The sequence below is a fragment of the Dysidea avara genome, chromosome 15 (genome assembly GCF_963678975.1).
Source record: "Dysidea avara chromosome 15, odDysAvar1.4, whole genome shotgun sequence".
Taxonomy (NCBI): Eukaryota; Metazoa; Porifera; class Demospongiae; order Dictyoceratida; family Dysideidae; genus Dysidea; species Dysidea avara.
In genome coordinates this window covers 2,259,336-2,271,409 of record NC_089286.1, presented here as the reverse complement: position 1 = coordinate 2,271,409, position 12,074 = coordinate 2,259,336, and positions in this window count along the sequence as shown.

Below are 12,074 nucleotides of genomic sequence, written 5' to 3'. Positions count from 1 at the left end.
TCTATGATTCCATCTACTAATTCATCTTTTGTCTTCGGTTTTACTTCTCTTCTTAAAAATTCTTTTAGTTCATTCCATAAATTCTCGATGGGGTTCAGGTCCGGTGATTCTGGGGGCGTCCTCCACCAACTGATTTTATTAGTGTTCAAAAATGCTTGACCCAACTTTGAGGTATGTTTGGAGTTGCTGTCCTGCAGGGGGCTCTGCAGGAATCGGGATACACAGCCTCAACAAAAGGTAGAAAAGTTTTCTGCAAGATGTCGACGTACACTGGGGCGTCCATGATTCCTTTTAATACTTCTGTAATGATCCTTGCATACCTTCGAAAATGCTAATTCCATTTCTTCCTCTCATACTAATGTCAGCCCATACGTGAACTTTGACTGGATGCTTTGCCCTGCAAAAAAACAAAACATGATGTCATCTCTCATCAGAACAGCTATTCACATACCGGGGCTTGTTCTTGGGAGGCTCTCCCTGTTCCTCGACAATCCTTCAAATTTCGTCAGTTATCACTGTGCTTCTACCACTGCCAGCCTGCCTTGCGATGGTGCCTTGAGCAATATATATATTCTTACTAACCAGAAAACAAGGTCTATCAGCGTACCTGTTCTACATTATATATTACTTTCTACTCCATCATGTAGCACGTTATAATAATATTACTCGTTACTGTAAAAGTAATAATGTAGCGCATTACCCCAACTCTGCTTATACAGTAGAGGACAAAAAAAAAAGTTCACATTTGCATTGCGTGCAACAGAATTTGTTAACCATTCCATTGCGATTCCATTTCCTTTTCTGTTTGTGCAAAACGTTGTGGAATGGTGGTGGTTATAGGTGTAATAGTTACATAATAGTGCAAAAAGTTTACAGTTGCTAACTAGTTGAGCTGGTCTTGGGCTTCTTTGGTGCTGGACCGTTTGGCTTAGGATTGTCAGACAACTTTCTCTTTTCCTTTTCTTTTATAAATCGTGAGAGTTGAGAGGTCTGCATTAGTAGGGCTTTCATTAAATTTTATAATGACACTTTAATGTATTTGAATAGACGTGTTCAAGTGCTGGTATGTTAGTAAAATAATGGTATCAAAAAAATATTCACTCATGATTCAGTACAGCATGGGTGTAGAACCTGTTCTATATCGTTCAGCCATGCACAAATGGAAAAAGTACGGATTAAAATGCATACACTCAGTTCTTGAGTTGCGTCTCATCTCAGCGGCTTGTTTCAGTGTTTTTTTTTTATTGCAGTCCCTACTCATGCTGAAATTCCTATTACACTTGTAGTATAATTAATTCTGTATGCTAATATAATTGTATTATTTTGAATCCAGGTAGAGCTGCACAGTGGTGCCTGGTTTTTAGAAGTAGAACAACATCAACTTGTTATATACCATATTATTGTTAGAGTATATCTTTTGTATATACATGTATAAGCTGCATGTTTTACTCATATGAAACTATTTGTCATGTACACTGTAGCCAAGAACGTCAAAGATACCGCAAAAACCAACTAGCAGCAAGTAAAACTCCTGGAGGATGTCTGTCCCTTATAATTGATGGAATGGACCAAAACAAGACAACATTCCCAGTCTTGTGCAAATGCCAAAGTCTTGCTCTAACCTGTGGACATGGATCTATTTAACTAGTGTTGTAGTTCATGGTCTAGGGCACTGTTTATTTGACTACTTGCAGTGGCCTCATGACTGCAACTTGACACTTACTACCATCTTATTTATTTTAAAGAGATTTCAACCTCAAGGGTACTCCCATCAAAGCTTTTTATCCAAATGGACAATTGTAAGTGCAGTACATTATGAAAGTATCTTGTATGTATGCTGAGCTAATGTTAAGAAAAAGCTGAAAGGTAGATAATACATACGGTAAAGGTGCAAAACCAAATGCATGCATCATATTGGAATGGAGGTGTTATTGTACCAAAATTTAGAAGGCTTGTGAATTTGACATTTGGTACAGGACCTGCTCTACATTGCCAAGAAATTTAAATGTACACATGTAAATGAATATTGTTTTGTATTTGTATCTACAGTAGTAATAGGCTAAACTATGTAAGTCCATTTCTGAACCAGGATGAAGCTAATAAAGCATTATTACACTGGCCCTGTGAACTGAATATGGCAACTGCATCATCATTTGTAAAACCTTGGCTTTCTGCAATTTAATAAACTGTTATCACCAGAGAAATTTTACATCTACTGCATCCATACCAGAATTTACAGTGTTGAATATTGTTGATGGCTAACAGTTCGGCAGCTTTTCTGGAAGTTTGGATAGCAACTTCCTTTTTATCCCCATCAACTAGAGAGGTAAAGCTAAAGCCTCCATCATCCTCAAGGTAAACACTGAATGTCACACCACAATCTCTTATGCAACTCAACAACTTTTTCATCATGGGCCTCTCTAACTCTCCAGAAATTTCAGGATTGTGTTGTGCATCATAAGACATAGCAGCTTTATTAATCCTTTCTTCCTCTTGACTTGGAGTTGGGAGTGTACTTGTTAATGCTTCCATTGTATGTGCTCTCCTAGTACGAATGTTGTGTCTAAATTTACCTTCAACATTACACCATAAACAAGAGTACTTGACATTGGCTTTAGTTTTTTTATATACAATTTTTAATTTTATTTTGCATACATTGGAATAATAAGTCAAACTACAGTACCGCTCTCGTGCAACTTCATGCATGCATAGTAAGACGATGCGTGCTAGTCAACACTCAAACGCGTGCACGTAGTAAAGGTAAGCGTGCAAAATAAAATGCACTTGACTTTAAACGCGTGGTACTCACTCAGTAAACGTGTTTTCGTGTAAGATTGTACGCGTGTTGCTTAGGGAACCCTATAGCTTATAGCTTAGTATAAAAGTGCGTGTCTTGAAACCACCCTAGTAGCTAACTACTCTATATGCATGTTCATACTGATATATAATAGACACCAAGACCAAGGGAACTAAGCGATTTAGTAATCCTGATGACCCGAGGCTGTAGCGTCCCGAGCGCAGCGAGGGCGCTACTAAGGGCCAGAGGGGTTACTAAATCGCTTAGTTCCCGTTGGTCACGGTGTCTAACTTATTTAGACTATGGTTTAAAGTACATACCTTTATAGCCAGAGCATTAGGGTGGCATGAAAGAGCAATGCAGAACAGCAGAACGGTTTCTTCCTGAAGTCCTTACAGCGCCCACAAAAATAATTATTCGACCGGTAACCAGAGTAACAGCTACAGCTATAGTAGATATGCCGCTTAGTCTACTATTTCTCCAGAATTATTCGCAGAACACGGAGAAGAATTGTATTACAGTATTATCAAGTACTCCAGTGTACCTTTCGTGTTATAATTATTTTTCACGTACAAAATTGCCTGAGGTCGGGTTACTAAATGAACACGTGTAGGTGACTAAATAAGCATGTCAGGTGACTAAGTGATTTAGTAACCCTCTAAATGAGCTATATCATAGTCTAAGATAAAGTGTTACATGTTGTTTTATTGTACCGTAGGTGGGTCAGCTGTTAGCTGCAAGGACTAAATAATAGTTAGACACCAAGACCAAGGGAACTAAGCGATTTAGTAACCCTGATGGCCTGAGGGTGTAGTGTCCCGAGCGCAGCGAGGGCGCTACTAAGGGCCAGAGGGGTTACTAAATCGTTTAGTTCCCGTTGGTCGTGGTGTCTAACTAATTTAGACTATGGTTTAAAGTACATACCTTTATAGCCAGAGCATTAGGGTGGCATGAAAGAGTAATGCAGAACAGCAGAACAATTTCCTCCTGAAGTCCGTACAGTGCCCACAAAAATAATTATTCGACTGGTAACCAGAGTAACAGCTAGAGCTATAGTAGATATGCCGCTTAGTCTACTATTTCTCCAGAATTATTCGCAGAACACGGATAAGAATTGTATTACAGTATTATCAAGTACTCCAGTGTACCTTTCGTGTTATAATTATTTTTCACGTACAAAATTGCCTGAGGGCGGGTTACCAAATGAACATGTGTAGGTGACTAAATGAGCATGTCAGGTGACTAAGTGATTTAGTAACCCTCTAAATGAGCTATATCATAGTCTAAATACTGACAGATTCCACAATTCCAGTTATCCTTGTATTATGGGCTTCACTCAGTGAGACATATAGCGAGTGCCATTTCACCATACACTGTAGTTACATTTTCTGTTTTTTTACTAGGCTTGATTTTTGCCATGAATAGTAGACTAACTTGGATTCCAGTCAACCTCGTCCATCTTCTTGAAGTCCAAGTTACTGTCGACTTTAACTTTTAAGTAAATGAGCAATATTTAGAAAATATATCGGTTTTCATCGTGTATTGATTGTGACAAGGTGCTGCCATGTCGAGCTTAAGTCTGGAAGCCAGACGTAGAGTTGTATCTTTACATCACCAAGGATGGAAGCCCAAGCTTATTTGGGAACAGCTTCAACGAGAGGCAGTTACTCCTGTGATGTTGAGAGCTGTGTATTACTTATTGTCTAAATACCAGCATCATAAAGCAATAGTAGACCTGCCACGGAGAAGAAGGCCAGACATCATTACTGATGAAATGAAGGCGTTTATAGAACAGACGTTAAACGAAGATGATGAAACCACTGCTGTTATATTAAAGCATATGCTTGCTGCATGATAGCCCCAGCATCCGGTATCAGTGTCAACAATCAAACGCGTGAGAAAGAAAATGGGCTGGTTTTGTACCCGTCCTAAGTACTGCCAAATGCTCCATGAAGTAAGTTTGCTTCCACATACAGTAAAATGCACAGATGTTAAATACAGTGTGCTGGTTTCTTTTTAAAAGGAAGAACCCAAGGGGGTCCTTCACTTCTGGAAATATTATTGATGGTTGTTGGAAATGTAAAAATAAAAATTTATATCAGAAATGTGGAAGTGAAGTTTATTTGGAAATGTGAAGTGTTGATGGAAAGATGGAAACAAACGAGAATCCCATATAAAATTCAACCCGATAGTTCCATAACCAACAAATTGCTTATTTTGCCACTATCGAATGAGGAAGTATGCCCCTTCAGATTCGATATTAAAACTTTTGTCAATGTGATTTTGAGCGAAGGACCCCTTGGAAGAGGCATAAAACTAATAATAAGCCTAGGAAACTGGTAGACAAGTTTTTAAAGTAGCTAGATAGTACAGATCCAACCTTCATTTCTAGCGTGATTGTGCAATCACACACTAAATGCTGTAGATTTATCGAAATATTCTTTGATATTTCGATAATTATCGCAAAATATTACCTTTTCGATAAATATCGAAATCTGCTACAGCAGTATCGAAAATCGATACTATAACGATATCGACGAAATTATCGCACATCACTACCACCAACTTGAGTACTGAGACTAGCATTAACACTGTCAATGTGACATCAACTGCTGGTGAGGCTGCTTCTGAAATAGAAGATCTTGAAGTCGAACCTTCGGTTAAGAGAATGAAAACTTTTTTTAGTGATTTAATAAGCCAGTCTGATTGTACAAGTGCTGAGACTTCTAAGGATTTGAACACAATGGTCGAAGAATACTTCCTTGCGCCATGTTTACCACAAGAAGAAGATCCACTTGTATTTTGGAAAGTTAATCAAGGAAAATTTCCATCTTTAGCTAGGCCGGTAGATATCTTTCTATACCTGCATCCTTGGCACCCGTAGAAACACTTTTTAGTATTGCAGGTTAAGTCTTTCGTCCTGGTCGATGTTACTTAAACGACAAACGATTTGAAAAATTTATGTTTATAAGAAGTAATCAATAAGTTGAGTAGTTATCTTGTTACAAAGCTACAGGCATTAGGTGTGGTCAGTAGATTTTTTTGCACACAGCAATTTTAAAAACAGAGATGCGCATGTGTTTTATTGGGCGGTTGTTTAATGTGTAGTTCAGATTTAAAGGATGAAAGTGCAGAAGTATTTAAAAGTATGTAAATACAAATAGTTGTATTTGTATTTCAAATACATCCTGGATATAAGTATTTGTATTTCATATTTTCAGAGTATTTGTATTTAAATACTTTTCTAAGTATTTGACCCCAAGCCTGCTCAATTGATAACTATGTATTTGTCTTGTGCTACAATTCACAGCAGTGAAATATAAGTATCTACAGATCAGTGTTATAATTACATCGATATTATACATGCGTATGTAAGTAGATACAGTATATTTTTAATGTACAGTACCCTCACCAAAGTAGGGCCTCCAGAGCTTCGAAACATTTTCAAATCTTGCTAAAAAAAACTTTTGCGGGTCCATCAGTTCCCATAATGGGGTAAGATTGATTTTTGGGTTGATCTTGTGCCCAAAAATGATGATGCCATAACCCACTTGGTTAAGTTGATTTGCCTATAATTTTATGGTAAAACCACTAATATTATGTTTGACTGCCGGGGTAAAAACCTGTAAATTCTATTTTGCTAAATTCATCAGTGAATTGAAATACATATAGTAGACACATGTACTACATGATTCTAACAGTATCGCTCCACAATTTATACTACGAAGTCATCAAATAATGCTCCATGGTATGGTCTGAGTGTGAAGGGTGTAGCATACAGGGTTTCGGTATTTTCCTTGAATGTGTTCAAACCATCTAATCTCCCATTCAGTTTCACTTCTACCGTTCACACAATAAAGACATAATTTGCCTCAAAACTCATTGTTGGCTTCCAAAACATCTTGAGAAAGAACCCTTTACCATTGGTGAGTCTTGTTTTGCCAAGAATAACCAGCCTGTAACCAGTGGCGCTTACTAGTTTCCAATCCAGGGGTATATTATCTATGACATAACTTATGCATGTGCTAGCTAATCACTTCAGTACACAGTGAAATAAGTGATATCCGCAATGACATTTCAGATACGTTTTGTGTATATCTATGATGTCAAAACAAAATGGCCACCATAGTGTGGGGACTTTGTACAGGGAGGTATTGTGTGAGATATTGTTTCCCTATGAAAGCGTTTATAAATTCGAAAAGGGCTAAGGTGAGGCATAGTATATAATGCAATACAAATAAGCGTATTTGTGTCCAAAAAAAATTAAATTTTTGGTCTTGGAGTACATTTTGAACTGTTACAGTACATGTACAACTTACCTTTATTATCTTGTGGATCCACGTGCAAAACACTACGGACAACATTAATTTCGAATATCATGTGCCAAAGTCATGTGCCAAAGTCTTTAAAGCCCCTGCGCTAACACTGCCATTTTATCAATTATGACATCTAATCGTAAAGTAAAGAAACATCATTGCGGATATCGCTCATAAATTAAGTTTCACTTGCTCATAGAGTTTGTACAAAGAAAGCAGCTGTGGTTGTTTGATTACATCACATTGGAATTACCTTCTTTTTTTACACATGAAGGAATACAGGGAAAGTTAGCTTTAACTCCCTGTTCATAGTAAACCAAGCTAACTTGTTAGTGATACCTAAATAGTTATGTTGTGGAGCCTGTCATAGTGGCCACCAGTTTATAAAGTCCGATTAGGAATCATAGAAATAAAACAAGGAAGTGCCTACACTTGAAGAAATACTAGCACACATTTAATCCCCACCAATTTATAACCACGACAGTATATTTGGAGATGTAAGCATACTGTTTTACCAATTGGTCTTAAAATTGTAAAATTTTCTTTGTACTCCTTTTTTCACTTATTGTAACATAATTATGACTCACAAAACCTCGTATGTCATATCAAAAGAAAGAAGAGCACCAGGCTAAATAATTATTTTCATCTACATCCTTAGTTACAGTGTACGTTCAACAGCATTTTAAATGAAAACTAATAGAAGAAGCCAGTACAAGCCACTGATTATAAATACAGCCATGGGTTTGGACAAAAGTTAACAAAACAATAGTAGTGTTCTACATACATATATACATTGTCACTCTGTGGCCAGGGGATTTAACAATAAAATATTAGCTTTATTAAAATATCTGCCAAGCCATTATTAAGCCTCTATCATATGACAGCAATTTCTCACCAAAGAGAAAGAATTAATTCACACTTTATCAGCTTTGATGAAAATCAAGAAAATACACAGCACTACTAAAGGTAATAATGGATACTGAATCTAACTGATTTGTTCAATTCATCAACCTCTTTTTTCATCAACATTCATGTTGTATGACCAAGAGTATCAAATAGTACATGTTCGAATGCTATCATAAATGTTTAATGCTCACCGAATTGTAATGTGGCAACATTTTTATACAATTGATTTTTATACATTTTATACGATTTTTATACAATGATAGCAAATCAGTGGCATGTTTTCTAGGTGAGCCAGTAGCTAGCCTCTTCTTTGATTCTGGGAATTTTACTTTGGAGCCATCACAGCATTCAAGTACAATATATGGAGCACTACTATTATACTAATTCTCAATACAATTAGAACAATAAGTCACTGTAAATCCATGAGTGTAATTTCATGGCCCCATGGCCAATTAGTATTCAATATGTTTTAATTAAGTAATTGACACTTCACATCGTTTTCTTTCTTCCTGTCAATATACTCACAGGTGTTACGAGCCGCCTTCTTGGGCCGCACGACATATTACTTTTATATCAGTATAATACATTACAGCTACATATTACTTAGAATAAAGAGTAACTTAATAATACTACATATTAAGTTACTAACTAAATAATGTTAGCTACAAATATTAAGTTACTAATGCTAAGTTACTTTTTTTAAGACAGCTAAGTTAAAGTTAACATATAAACCACATGCAGTCACGTGATGCACATCAGTCACGCGTACGTGCAACACCTGAGCACCATTATAGAAGAAAAGTTAATGGATTAAGGTGATTAATTAATAGTGGAATGGATAATTGGCAGTAAAATCCATTTATAATGCGTTACTTGTTCATCTTTACTCGTAGTATCACTCGTTACATCACGGTAAAGTTACTCGTTACTTTTCACTTCCAGCTACTCGTTATGTAATAATATTACTTCTTTCGTTACTAGTAATGAATTATAGTTTCAAAAAGTAACTTAAAGTTATATTACTGCATTTCCAAAAGTAACACGTTATATTACTCAGAATCGTGAATTGTAATATAAATTACGTAACGCATTATATTACGTAACGCGTTACCCCTTCTCTGGCTATGTGTACCAAATTTTTCACACATTTTAGCCCAATTTCTTACCTTCCAGAGCATCCGCTGTGCAAGTAGCCCATAACTAAGTTTCCGCCATTTTAGATAGTTTTAAAACCGAGGTTGACTGTATCAGGCGAGCTGCAAATTGGGTTGGAGGCGGGGGCCCTGGAAAGTGGGCAAGATGGTGTTCAAAAATTGAAAAGGAAAGTCAAGGGATGAATTAGGCCAAGCTTTGGGCCGTTTGCATTTGCATAGATTTCTGCATGGTCAGCATTTTTTAAAGATTGCAGCCTATAAGGTAAATTTATAATACTTCAATTTTAATTTTACATAAAATTCCAGTAATGAACCCAAGGTAATTATGTAGCATTGACAATGGCTTTTGTTTATACTTAACTCTATGTTCAAGTACATGAAAACTATACTAGTACACTGCAAACAGCTGAAATGAACACAACAAAAAAAACATTTGAATTACCAATGATCAGACATGCCATGCATTACAGTTATTTTGCCCATGCACCAACTAACTATTCAGTGATTCACTTGTTTATTTTTGCTTTGATACTTTTACATATGAGAATTCTTGTACATATATGCTTGTGTAGTACACGTTTGTCGTCTGTAAGTGCGTGCTGTGCATGTCTGTGTGTGTGCTTACATGTGACCTCTATGCTGAAATTGTGTACAGATTTCATGCAAAATGCAGTAAAAAAATTCATGCGGTGTTCATTCATTGAATTTTCATTCATAATTGTATATAGTAATAATGTATGACCATTGCATGGAATCTTACATGAATTTATGCAGAAAAAAGTATCTAATCCAAAACAGCCAAACTGTAAAAAAAGTGTGCGGCCCTCAGAAAGGCTATGGTGAAAAAAGATGTGAAATCCAAGGTGGCGGCCAAGAAATGGCTGTGATGGTAGGTTAATGGATAACAACAATTCAGGTGAATTTTTGTGCCGCTTGGTCTTGGCACAAAATTCACCTGAATTATCATTATTAAAATTTTTACCATTAACCTACCATCACAGCCATTTCTTGGCCGCCACCTTGGATTTCACATCTTTTTTCACCATAACCTTTTTGAGGGCCACACACTTTTTTTACAGCTTGGCTGTTTTGGATTGGATTTCATTTCTTTTTGTATTTGTATACCCCAAAGCCGGCCTATGGCCAGCTTTGGGACTTTTTAACCTATCTTTTTTTTTACCACAGGAAGAAGAAAAGATGAAGTAAATGTACTTGAAATATTTTATCAGTAAATGTACAAATTATATATACAATACATATATTGATTACAGAAATCTCCATGGTGGTTTCTTTGTAACTGAACACTCTACAAGGTGACTTCTTCTAGTAGATGCTCTCTCTACAGGGTGAATTATTTGTAACTGAACGATCTACAAGGTAACTTCTTCTAGATGCTCTCTCTACAGGGTGATTTGTTTGTAGCTGAATTCTGTACAGGTGATTTGTTTGCAGCTGAGCTCTTTTCAGAATGGTTTCTTTGTAGCTGAACTCTCTACAAGGTAGCTTCTTCTAACTGATCTTTCTACAGGGCAATTTGTTTGTGGCAGAATTTTATACAGGGTGATTTCTTTGCAGCTGAATTCTCTACATGGTGGTTTCTTTGTAGTAGTGGTGTGCGATATCAAGATTTTTGTTTCGATATGATATCGATATGATATTGGGGTAAATATCAAAATTTCGATGCAATTTTCGATAATTTTTAATTGTGTGAGTGGTGTAATTGCGTGGGCGTCCGATATTTATAAATATGCTTGAAATACAAACTATTGCATAAAGCTAATAATAAGCCTAGAAAACTGGTAGACAAGTTTTTTAAGTGGCTAGATAGTACAGAACCAACCTTCATTTCTAGCGTGATTGCGCAATCACACACTAAATGCTGTAGATTTATCGAATAATTCTTCGATATTTCGATAATTATCACAAAATATTAACTTTTCGATAAATATCGAAATATGCTAAAGCAGTATCGAAAATCGATACGATATCGACAAAATTATCATGAAATCGATATTTTTTCGATATATCGCACATCACTACTTTGTAGCTGAACTCTCTACAAGGTAACTTCTTCTAGCTGATCTCTCTACAGGGTGATTTGTTTGTAGCTGAACGATCTACAAGGTAAATTCTTCTAGCTGATATCTCTACAGGGTGGTTTGTTTGTAGCTGAATTCTGTACAGGTGATTTGTTTGCAGTTGAGCTCTTTACAGAATGGTTTCTTTGTAGCTGAACTCTCTAAAAGGTAACTTCTTCTAACTGATCTTTCTACAGGGCAATTTGTTTGTGGCTGAATTTTCTACAGGGTGATTTCTTTGCAGCTGAACTCTACATGGTGGTTTCTTTGTAGCTGGACTATCTACAAGGTAATTTCTAATTGTTACACACTGTTGGTTTTTTCGTTGTATCTTCCTGTTTTTTAGCTCGATTTCTTTCAAACCACAAAAGGTTTGAGGTTCAATAGTTAACCTATTGACCCACCGATTTTCAGCTTCTTCCCATATGCGGTTTACCCTGTAGGCGTGACAACATATTGGTGTTATTTTTCGTGAATAATTGCTCATAACTATTTGCCTGTTTATTGTATTCCAGCCAAAGTTGGTACCGAGATGCGCCTTTATATCCCCCTTCTGTGTGCCAAATTTCAAGGCAATCGGATATGGCGTTCACGTTTTATAGCAGTTTTTGTAAGTGTGTGACAAGAAAAAGAAAAATAAGAAGAAAAAAAACAAAGAAACTGAGCCAATTTTTGAAGTCGCATATCTCGGGAACGCACAAAGCGATTTCGCTCAAATTTGGAATGTGGAGTGCTGCAGTTGTAGGGCATGTCCACAGCAAAAATCGTCTTGTTTCATCAAGGAAGCACAGAGCTACGGAGGTGCGAAAATTGCATTTTCTTT